General features: G+C 35.7%; 1 protein-coding gene across 1 annotated transcript in view; it reads left to right on the top strand.

The window, feature by feature from the left end:
* Positions 1 to 12,815, top strand: part of SGCZ (sarcoglycan zeta) — a 481,028-nt gene that overhangs the window by 22,892 nt on the left and 445,321 nt on the right. Inside the window, exon 2 of the transcript XR_013950529.1 lies at positions 1,568 to 1,618. The gene's annotated coding sequence lies outside the window, so the exon portion shown is untranslated. The remainder of the gene's footprint in view (positions 1 to 1,567; positions 1,619 to 12,815) is intronic.

The raw sequence follows: 12,815 nt of genomic DNA, 5'->3' as shown, positions 1-12,815 counted from the left end.
AATTACATAAAAAAAAAAGAGAGGAAATTTAAAAGAAGTGAATGAAAGCTACTACCTCTAATACTTAAGTGCCTTTTGCTTTAAGCATTTTTTTTTAATCGTGACCCTCCTTAAATATCCTTCATGCTACATAATTCAGTTTCTGTGTCACCACTTAAAACAATGTCAAATGTCAACATGTTTTTCCTATACACTCCCCTTGTGCATGATAGGATGTACCAAGATGGAGAAACCTATAAAGGCATTACTTTATCTTCCCCCTTCTCTTTAGAACTTACTGTGGCTCTGAAGTTTACACAGTATTCAGCAAGTTACACCCCTGGAATGTTGTAAGACAAATTGTTATTTTTGTGGTTTCCGTGGAGAGAACCTCTTTTATTTTTTCCCCCATTCCTCTTTCCTCATTTATTACTTGCAGCACAATATGTCTTTAGATGTATGAAGAATTTGAGAACTCTCTCAAAATACTGTCTCCCAGGCCAAATGCCAATGTTCCCAGGAATGCCCACTGCTTTGTATCAATGTTGCAATAAAATCTAAATCTCAGCTCACTTGCATTTATTTCTGTCAGCTGATTTATGTTTCTAGTCAAAATGTTTTGAAAGCAGAAAATGTAGCTGAATGGCCTTCAAAAAAAGTGGAGTACAAACTGAAACACTTAACATAGGAAAAACCTCTCCAATCTTACAGTTTCCTTTGGACTGTATTATTTCAACGTTTCATTCCTCCTTGAACATGTTTCCAGCATTATTCCATTTGGCCGCTTTAGAAGGAAGTCTGTTTCCTTGGCAAGATTACCCTGGGAAATTACATTTTCATATATTCTATTGCAGTGTACTCAGATGGTGCTTAGATGTAAGGTTGCTTATAATTTACAGTTGTGAAAATTCTAGAGAAATGAAACAAATGAAGGGAAATTCCATTCTCATTCTCTTGGACACCAGCAGTGACATCTAAAACATCTGTTCTCCCAAGTTCACTATAGCTCTTCTACCCTTATTCTGTACTCCTACAGCTCTGAAACCAGAACTGCAGTCCAATACTATCTGCAATTCATCACACACCCATCTCACATTTTCCCTATTTGCTAAATCCTCTCTGTCCCCATGTACTCAGGCAGGTCCTAGAACCCTGCACAAGTTACTTGCTCCCATGCATGTCAGCATCTCCCATGATTTCTCTTCTCTTCTCTTCACATATTTTGTCCCAGGAATGACTTCCTACACACAATTGTGCTAAAAGCCTAGGCAGAGAAAATATTCAGTGACAGTAAGCCTATATAGAATGTGAGTTGTAGAAGTACATTTCTTTAAAAAATATAATAATGTGAAGAGTAAGGAAGAAAAAGTGTCACAATTCGCTGATGCAGAGTAGGACTTCTGTGCTGTATCACAGAAGTCTTTAGCAAAAAGCCAAATATGTTTTGCTTCCTGAGGTAGTGGGAGTATGGTATCAAGGAAAGAAAGGGAGAGGACTGTTTTATAACACAGTTCCCCTTTTATGGAAGTCATGAATTAAAACACTCCACAAGACTGAATTTCTCATTCATGGCCTCTGTTCCCCACAGATGGATGAAAAGTGGATAATTGTAAGTGAGGAAGTCAGAAGACCTGGTGCTGTAAGTACCATTACTGTGAGTCATGAGTCTGGAGCAAGTTTCTTTATGGCAAATTGGTATCTCTTACTCTTTCCATGAGGTTATTCATTCAATTTCAGTAACAGGCATCCCTTTGGGTCAGTCTCCGTCCATGTATATTCTTCCCTAGCACAGAAGAAGATGATGTCAGCATACAGTTACCTTTCTTTGACTTTGGAGACTGTTTTAACTGATGATAATTAGTAGACTTCCTTTTCAGAAATAAATTGTGAGAGACTGGAGAAAGTCTCTGCTAGAGCATCATGCTTGATTTAGTCAAGAAGTTGTTCTTTCTTTAAATGGGAACTGACCAGCAGGCCCATTATCACCAGCAATCTGCCCTCTGCCCCCTTTGGCTACTTAATCATAACTTGCCAGGATGCTGAAAAGTTGATTACTTGCTAGAAACTGATATACATATGTACATGTATATACTTTTTGTCTGTTTGTTTGTTTTTGTTTTTGTTTTGGGGAACAGATTGGTGTATTACTTTCCACAGTCAAGATATTAAACAAGATTTCAACGGCATGTGTCAAAGTTTAAAAAGTAATTTGTAGCCCATGAGAAACATTTTCCTCCTCTGTTGGAGAAGAGCCTACGGCTCTTCAGTTTTGAATCTCCTTAGATGGTTTGGGCTGTCTATAATTTTATATCCAGGCTTGCCTGACTCAAAAACATCACCCAGATTTCTGGACCCCAAACTATGTATTTCTTGAGTTTGATAGAGGTATTGTTACTGGTTCCATAGTATTAATCAATTGAACTTTCCACTTAAAGGGATAGTAGGAGCAAGAGCCTTTCTTTCACTCTGTTCACTCTTATTAATTCAGTTAATTTAGTTGTAGATTAGAAAACAGTTGAATTTTCCAAGATATAATTTTGGTATAACTTTTAAGGAAGCAATATACAAATCAGAGAATTAGATGATCTTGCTCTTTCTGGCAAGATTCTGGAACAAAATAACTGAAGACAAAGCAAACTCCAGAGTGCTAAAGTATGATCTTCAACTGTGGAGCTTTAAAAGCAAGCATAATTCCCCACATGCAGTACACACATTTTTCATGTCAAAGTTTTTGAAGAGATTCTCACAGTATTTTTATGTTTCTCATTGAATGTTTTCATGTAATTTGCTAACACCATACAAATAACAGTGATAAAGATTATTCAACAAAACGTATACCTTGCTTGTTGTGCTATTTTTTATTTTGCGCTGTTCCTGGGTGTTGTGGTTTAACCCGGCTGGCAGCTAAACACCACACAGCCGTTCGCTCACCCTCCCCCCTCCCTCTCTGGGATGGGGGAGAGAAACGGGAAAGTGAAGCCGGTGAGTTGAGATAAAGACAGTTTATTAAGACAGGAATATAATAATAACAATAATAATAATAATAGTGATAATGATAATAGTATTAACAATAATAATGTGTAAGAAAACAAGTGATGCACAATGCAATTGCTCACCACCCGCTGACCGATGCCCAGCCTATTCCCGAGCAGCCGGCCCCCCACCCCGGCCAGCCACCCCTATATATTGTTTAGCATGACGTCAGATGGTATGGAATACCCCTTTGGCCAGTTTGGGTCAGCTGTCCTGGGTCTGTCCCCTCCCAGCTCCTGCTGCACCCCCAGCCTGCTCGCTGGCAGGACAGAGCGAGAAGCCGAAAAGTCCTTGGCCTGGTGTAAACACTGCTCTGCAACAATTAAAACATCAGCATGTTATCAGCGCTCTTCTCATCCTAATCCAAAACATAGCACCCTACCAGCTACTATGAGGAAAAATTAACTCTGTCCTAACTGGAACCAGGACACTGGGTTTTTAGACACTAGGCTGGTCATTGAGAATGACAGGGGAAAAGGAGTAGAAAAGCCACAGTTTGCAGCTCTTTTTCTCTCTTTAAGGATATGTGCAATTTTTTGCTAAGGCAGCTCTTGATTGACATCCACTGTTGGATTACTGGATATCTGGAGCATCAGAAGCTCCTCACAACCAGGCAGCTGCAAGGCAGGCACACTTGAGCAACAGTGAACAGTTTGACTTTTATGTCAAACAGTTCAGTGGCTGCATAACTCAAAAAAGCCAGTGGAATAGGTGACTGAATAACCACAGAGTCAGAATTTTGTGAAAGTGTAAAATTCACATTTATGGGAATAAATATGAAAAGAAAGCAAATTGTAGAATTAAGATAAATTCCAGAGTTAAAGTAATTTATAGAGATTGCTTTATATATTACAGTTGAATCAATTTCTTTTGCCTAATTTAGAGCTAACGTTTTAGATTTTGTGTAGTTGTGTAGTCAAATGTTGATGTACCTAAGGGAAATTCATAATTCATAGGAAAAAGAAGGAAGAAAAGTGATGCAACTAGATAGGTTGGTGTATCTATATAATATGTATCTCATGGAAAGAGGTGAAAAAGGCTGTTTTTCTGACTGTTAGTGATAGAATAGGATTATCTTAACCAGGAAGATAAATTTAGTCAAAGACACTAGCACAAAAATTAGCAAAGAAAAAATGAATATTGCAGTAAATAAAATGATTTAACCAACTTGGTCTAGTTTAGATTCTCAGTGATACAATAAAACTAGGAAACTGCAGAACAGCTTGAGTTCCACAGTATCCATCTTTCCATGCTTAGCATATAGTAAATGATCAGTTAATCAAAATTTTTGTACTCTCCTGTTCTTTAAAGATTCTACTTTTAGATCATCAACTTATTTTAAGCCTGTGAGTGTACTTGAAAAATGGCTAGAAACCTTTTAGCTAGAATACTTACATGTATTACATTACTTTGGATTTGGCAATTGACTTCAATTATTATTCTTGTTACAACTGACAATGTAGAATATAATCTTTTAATGTTGTCTGCCTAATGTTACTGAAAGCTTGACTGTTTTTTTTTTTTCTTCCAGTTTGTTCAGTCACTGTTGAGCCATTTCATTATGATGTCTTTTGTTAGACTCTGAATGAAACATGACTGACATTACATGGCAGAAGTCTTTTTATAAAATAAGTTAAGAATTTGCACTTCTGTTTTTGAAAGTATCAAAGTCAAAAGTACTCAGAAACTTCATGCATGTTCTGTAGAGCCAAGAATTCTATAACTGCAACACCCCAAACCCTAAGCAGCTCAAAACTTCAGGCTTTTATTTGTTCTCAGTGAAGTTCTTTCCATGGGAACACCACTGATAATTTGATAATTTGACTCATTTATACTATAAGTCTACTGAAACTTCTGTTAAGTTTACATTTCAACAACTTGCTAGTTCTGTAACAGGACTGAAGAAAATGGCATTCCTCTTCCCTGTTCCTTCTATAGAGGATGGTCATTCATCTTATAAAATCATTTATTGTATCTTTATTCATAAGGAAGCAGCAGTGATCAGAAATTCATATATAATTGTGTCTTTTCAAATTAGAAGAGAGCTCTTCAAAAGGCATCAATAGGAAAAGAATTTACTGATGTACTTGCTAATTGGTTGGGGTGGAAACGTGTGTCTAATTTTGAATTTTAATGTGTCGCTTTACCTTCTAAACTTTACTTCTTCTTTCATTTTCTCAGCTAGATTAAAGAGCATTTTCTTACCTATTTTTGCTTCTCTCCATAGAGATACTTCCATAGAGCAATCAAATTATTCCTCTTACTTGTTGTTAAAAGAAACAGCTTGAGTTTTTTGAATCTTTAATTGTAAAACAGGTCCTTAGGTATTCATTTTTTGTTTGTAGCTTTCTTTCAATATTGTTCACAATCCTTGAGTGTCTGTTATGAGAAGGAAGTTCCAGAACTATTTAGAGATCTTTCTGATGAGCAGAAGAACAAGATATACTGCAGGGTCTCTGCCAGAATATACCTTTACACATAATAATATTCTCAGATAGTTTTGTATATATACACATATGCAAAGGTTATATTACTCATGGTGTTTCATGGATGACTTGAGTTCATGATCATTAATCTGTCTGCTGTCAGCCAACGCTTTCCAGAGCAATAGTCCACTCTTTTCTCTGTTTACTCTGTATTTAAAATGTATCCTTTTTTTCTAGAAATATATGTCCACTCAGTATTATTTAAATTCACACAGTCAACAGGGGCTCTGTCTCTTTTGTGGTGCCCAGTATCACAACTCTTTAGGTGACAAACAATAGCTGTCTGGTATAGTGTATGCCATTTCCCTATGTGTTGCGCTTATTTCCTTGGCCATGCAGACCTTCTAACACAGCACCCTCTAGTCCAGTCCTAAGTCTCGACAGCAAGGAAAGTAGAAAGAAACAATTACTTTACTTCTTCAATAGTTATTAAAAGTTTATTATTATTATTATTCCACATTTATTTTTGCAGTCATCTTCTTAATGCATAATTTCAATGAACAATCTCTTTGTGGATTGCTCCAGTACTTACTGGGTAGCAGTGGTACTCACTGCATACCCATGGTATACAGTGTGGCAGGTGCCACAAAAGTTTTTAGGGAATCCAAACTTTTACGAGTTCTTCAATAAAACTACAACAAGCATGAACCTCAGTGGTGGGAAAAAGGAGTGCTACTACCATGGAATCTGTCCCTCAGCAGAAAATAATACATGAAAACACATGAAAACACACTAAATATCAGTTAGTCATTGATGCATATATCAATGATCTGATTTTTAAAGTGCCTCTACATTTTTCATAACATTCCTAAAATGATGTATAAATTATGAAACTTGTTGCCGTTCACAATTTTCACATCTTGGCTGTAAATCCTTGAACCATAACACCACATTTATCAACTATCTTGTCATATTTAATGTAATATTTTAAACTTGGGCTGTGATTATGTGTAGGTTCTAGCTATGGAGACTTGTTGGATTTTTGAAGTATACGTTTAGATACTGAGATACTGCATAATTTTAAAGTTCAAATTATTAAGGTTCCTTGTTTTCTTGCTTTGTGCAGATTTCAGCAATAATGTGATATCTTATAACAGCATTTAAGAACTGTACAGTATGCTCCATGCAGTACTGTGTAGCTCATTATGAGCCAAGAAGATACTTATGACATTTACTGAATGTCTCTTTCCTAGTTCCTAACAAGTAGCTCCTAACAAATTAAAACACATTAAACACATTGAAATTCATGAAGTACCGTCTGTGTCCAGTGGCTGCTGGATTAAGTTTTTATTTAGGCAGGTATAAAAATGGAGTTACACAAACTATGACAGAATGGTCAGCTTAGATTATTTAGGGATTTGGTACCAGATTGATGGGCACAAACATAATTCCTGTGCATTTTACCAGTTTTACCACTATCAGGAGAATATGTTCCTGCTAGTTTACTTTCAGTATTACAGTCTGCCTCTTAATTTTTGGCATAAAGCAGATAAACAGATTTCTTCCAAATAAATTGCTCCAACTTTGTCAGTAAAATACAGAAACCATACAATATGTTGAACTACTGCTAATATCTGTGGCTGAGCTTTAAGCAGTGTTTCCATTCAATCCTATGTGTGCTGAAAACAAACAAACAAATACATATACAAACTTTATGTTGAAGTGTTGGTGAAAATAGAACAGGTATAAAAGTGTTTTTTGTTGTGTTTTTGTTTTGTTTTGTTTTGTTTTGTTTTAACTGAATCACAGAATCATAGGCTAACTTGGGTTGGAAAGGACATTGGGAGGTCTGCCAGCTTCTTCTAAAGGTTGTTCAGGGTTTGCAACTGCTTTGCAAAACCAGTTGGGTTTTGCAAAACCTCTCTCTACTGTTCCACTGTTGGACCATGGTCACAGAGGAAAAGGTTTATTTATTTTCAGTTGGATGAGGTTTGGGCCTTGTTTTTTCGTTTCTTTATATGTGTTTCTCAGTCCACATACTTAATGCTGTATTATTTTATTCAGGTTAGAGAAATGTTGCTTATCTGAGGAAAAATAATTAAGTATATAGTTGGAGTCAGATTTCAGAGTCCTGGGACCTCAGTACATAGGACAAATCTGCAGATCTTTCTGTGTTCAAACAACAAAATTCTGCCAGAGTCATACGTCCCTCTACACAAATAGATTTAAAACCCCTTAGTCTTTTGAAAGGCATTTTTACTTCATTTAAACTTTGCTGAGATTTGGAAGTGTTTTTGGATAATTCAGACACATATTGATACTGCCAAGGAATTTGTCACATGTGTTAGATGTAGAAAAGCTACAGACAAAGAAATAGATCGGCTTTGAAGAGATTCTCCAATTACATTGGCAGAATTGTTGCATGTGTATTCTGAAACAGTAGTTGCATAGGTGAGCTATGTTGGTTGCTGAAAATTGTTAAAGAAGAAGCAAAACACACAAAAAGAACAGTAACATGGAAACAAAACTAGCAATTGCAAAGGAGATACAAAGAAAATTAATTACAATAACAGCTCAGGACATAAGAAATATAAGTAAATGATAGGCAATTTGCATTACTTGGTTGCATTTTTTGTAAATTTGGACTACGTATTTTATTCAAAAGGCTCCTGGCCTGTTTGCTGTTCTATCCTATCTTTTTGCAGTGTATTGCTGCAGTACTCGAAACACAGTAGGTGGTATCCTTAAGCCACTATAGGAGCAAATTAAACATGGTTTCCTGCAAAATGCCTGTACAGCATATTATGAACTGCAATTTGCCTATGTAACTGAGTTACATAGTGCAAACGAAGTAGTGAGTAGTTTCAGTGGTCGTCTGACTCACACATTGACTGCTTTAATGATTTTGCTTATTTCAATTTTCATAGGTCTAATTATGGTCATTAAAGATATTTGTGTTCTCTCCATCATAATCATATGTTGGGTCAATGATTTCTCTTGATTTATAACTGTTAATTGCTAACCAGGTGGCATAGGACTATAATAAACCACTTTGTTCATTAAAGCAAGTATTCTCAAATGGCCTGTTTTTTTAGCTTTTTTGGTTTGAAAATTTAGAAATGTCAGAATTAAATAGTATAATACCTACATTTCTTTACATCTCATGTTATATGGATTATATTTAAATCAAAATGAAGAAGTTGAAGAACTTTTTCTTTAGTGTGATATGCTGGTGTGAAAGACTGCCATTTTCAGTGTCCAGATCAGTGATAGATTCTGTTTTCCTAGACAGTTTCTGACCCAACCTAATTTCAAGTAGTACTTAACATCTGTTCTACTGTCTCTGGCATACTGCTGCTGCTACCTGTTAGAGGTCATGATCTACAGAAGCTCTCAGTATACCTGAATGTTCAAAATAATCCTACTGTGTAAACACAAGAATTTGTTGATTCAAGGTTCCACCTTCATCTATGAATTTATGCATATTTAATGTATCTTTGTTACCTTTAATTTCAAATGAGACCACAAGATTTGAGATTTGTCCTATTAGACTCCCTAGGCTTTTTTCTTGAAAGACCAAACATCAGGTGGCTTTTCTGACTTCAAAGCTCCCTCTTTAGTGTCTTCTAACTTGACTATGATCTGACTGCAAGAGGATTAAATAGTTTTACCAGCTCTGGAGAGGCATTTGAACTTGAATAATTCTACCAGAGATATGGACCTGAAACTTCCTCTAAATCTAGTACTTAGCACAAAAACAAACAAACAAACATAGTTTAATGAGTTTAATTATGTATAGTTAATTATGTTTTTTAGTGGCATAAAAGTGAAGTCTGTTTACAGCAGAGCACACTGCTAGTATTCTGTTCCTGAAAAGGAGTTTAATATTTTCCACTTTTATTAATTTCAGGTACAGACGAATGTGAGAAATAGGTTTGAAGAGTGGTTCTATACTCTTTAGTGTCAGTAGTGATAAATCAGTGCTGGATTTACTGTCTATAAGCTGCAATACATTTTTAGAAATTTGCATCGCATATGAGAAAAGACAAAATGTGACCATCAAACATCTAACTCTTCAGTAGTGCCTTTTTCAGCAGAGAAGAAACAAGAAATAATATTGCCTAGTAAGAGGTCTGTGCTGGGAGCATTTCCATAATCCTCGGCAACAGTCTACTTTTCTGTGTTTAGAACTGCAGAGCTTCTGTTTTGTTATAGCTAACTCTGTTCAGTACTTACAACATCTGTGTGTGGTGTAGAGATATAAAGCAATATATAAAGGCTTTTCTGCAATACACAATGCCAAAAACAAGAGAAGATATATTTATGACCTGAAAAACTGGGAAACGTTAATTTGGACCAAATCCATTTCTTTCTGATTTTTAACGCAGATAAGAGACCAGAATTTTTATCTGAATATAATTTTTGTGTTTTGCTCTTCACTAGCCAGAGTTGTTATCCTTTTGAAAATACTTCTCTCTCTGAGAAAGAAAACATTGTCATCCAATATCAAAAGTAAACAGAATTAACTTGATTCTTTTAAGAGAAAAACCTCACCAATTTAGTTACACCATAATCTTTAATAACATGTCGCTAAAGGTCAGAAATAACTATGAATGATTTTTAAAGTATGGTCATTTCATAAACAGGTCACACTCATTGCTATGTTTCTTCCAGTTTATTCAGGGAAAAGTAGTTTGGGAGATGGTGTGTTTTCCGTCTAATTTCTTTTTTCACAGGTACAAAAACCAACAACCCCAAAAAGTGACACAAAGTGACACACAAGCTAGAATTTAACAATCTTACACTTATCAAAGTCAGTGCAGAATCATGAAGACACATTTAATATATTGTTTTTAAAATGCATAATAATACTTCTAAGTTGATAAAAATAAATGTCTTTGTGAAAAAAGTGTGTATTTCTAAAGGAATGCAAGCATCTTTTATACTGAAACTTAACATGATTACTTATTTTAAATACACTATTTCTGTTCCTTGTATTAAGTAAACTCTTCTATTTCATTTTGAAATGATGTATATTACTTTAACTAACATGCTGCCTGGTAAGCATGTGATTGCTTGTATTAGTAATTGCATTTTCGTGGTTCAAACAAAAGAAGTGAATTTATCAGGGTAAAAGGTGAAGTGGATTAAGAACATTAGCTGAGTCAGATCAATGGGCCACCCAGTTTAGTTATTTTCCACGTCTAAGAGGAGGCAACAGGAAGTGCTAATTAGGGAGTGCACCTGAGCCTCGCTATTTTGTGTGGTCTAGTCTTTGTCCTCTTCCTCTTCAGTATCTCAGAACCACTGTTTTAGGGGTGTTGTAGGGTAAGATCTTGCTTATGTCTTTTAATTTCCATTTATGTACCTGCTGAGTGAGTTTTTGTAGTCTTCTGAATTTACAGATACTATTTGCCTCCACGACCTTGAGATGTAGTAACAAATAATAGAAAGTGCTATTGTCTGTGTAAGGTACTCTTTCTTATTTGCTTTTACGTTCTTTTGCTAGTTTTATCAAGTAGCTCTTAGTTCTAGTATTATGCATTTTAGTGAGTAATAGTTATGTGTTTACTTATTCACTGCTTTCAGGAGTTGCTAAAGCTTAATCACGTTCCCTTTGTATTGTTCTCTCTGAATTAGAGAGTCCTAGCCTTCTTCATCTTTTGTTATATGACAGCTGCTGCAACACTTTAATAATTTCTCTTGCCCTTGTCTGTCCTTCTGTGGTTTCCACTGTATTTCTCTGGTATCTAAGTCAAATATGTCCTTCCTGAGATGTGGAGTCGCATGTGCTGCTCAAGATGTGGACTTGCCAAGGTTTTTAGAGGGGTTCTTTATAAACATGTTCCTTGCCTTACTCTTAATAACTTTTCTGAGGACTGCCCAACACCTTGTTGTTTCACTTTGAGTCCTGCTGTGTGTTGAGCTGATGGCATCAGAGAAATATCAATGATGACTCAACAACTGTTTCCTGTGTAGTCATTCTCAGATCTGGATTTGTGGTAGATGGTTTAGATTGTTGTTTCTTTACGCTTACATAATTAAGCATTTGCTACCTTTTCCACACTCTATGAGGACTATTTAGAATTCCTTACTATCAAAGAGTTCAGTATCATATGTCTACTGTGCGCTTACCCTGTGAACCACCTCCTGCAAATCAATGTTAAGGATGCTGGATAGGACTGGTTCCAACAGTGATCCATGGTGGGCTGTTCTTCTTACTCATCTCCATGGGCATTGAAAATTTGTCATTAGTTAACTCAGATTCTTTGATAATCTCTGATGTGGAAACTTGTCAAATAGTTCTTAAAAGTATCATTTTTTCTCCACTTGATCCCCTTAAACACTCACTTACTGTTACCTGCTGAGACTCTGTGCAGGCTTGTGGGTAGGTTTTCTCTTTACAGAAGCCATGCTGGTTCTTGACAGACTTTGTACATCCATCTATCCATGTGTTAGCTCTTAGTTCATTCAAGTCTTAACTCACAAAGATTCGTTTTGTTAAGGATTGTGAGCTCTAGATAGGCCCTGGTGAAAGCTGCTATTTACATAATTGAATAGCATGACCATGAGATAAGACATACTATGACAAAGGATCCAATCTAACCACATAAGTATTCCTGCTACGAGGGGGAGGGTCATAGAGACTTTTTCTCTCTCTTGTTTCTTGTTATTGGTTATTTTGAAAGTTTCAGGCTCTTCTGCTGCTGCCTCTTATTTGAAATGCTACATCACTGAATAAAGGGGTCCACTTTTATGTGGTACTGATTTTCCTGGATAAAACGTTATGGAATGTGAGAAATGCTTATAGACTGATAATGCACATAATGAGGTTTCATGTCTGTGTATATATAAAATGCACGCACACAGCATACAGCTTGTTTTCCAGATTTATTTTAGTATTTAAGCATGTGCAGCCAAGACATATTTGTCAATTTTAAAGTTAAATATTTTGGCAAATTATTGGTGGATGTTAGTAAAGCATTAATGTTCGATGGCTGAACTGATTCTGAAGAGCAACGAAGGGAAATAGCTCAGATAGAGTTATTACTCTTGTCTTTATTAATGTGTACTTTAGCAGCACTTATAGTATTCCCAGTGCTTACTGTAGAGATAGGAGTATTTCTTCCTTGCTTCAGAGTGATCACAAGAAGTGCAGGTAACAAATGACAGTTGGGGGCAAGATATTATAAATGATTTAAAATGAAAATCAGGTATTACTAGCTGCACATCAAATTTTGATCCTAACAAAAGTAATAAATGGAGAAAAAGAATTTAATTAAAACAGGAAAAAGGAATCCAGAAATGTAAATAAATGAAACTTACACTTCATTAATCTAATGGTAGTTTCTCTACTCATTTATAAAATTCCCTCAA

Source organism: Anser brachyrhynchus (genome assembly GCF_964034855.1).
Source record: "Anser brachyrhynchus genome assembly, chromosome: 4".
Classification (NCBI taxonomy): domain Eukaryota; kingdom Metazoa; phylum Chordata; class Aves; order Anseriformes; family Anatidae; genus Anser; species Anser brachyrhynchus.
Note: the sequence above shows the minus strand (reverse complement) of the source record. Positions and strands in the feature narration are given on the sequence as shown.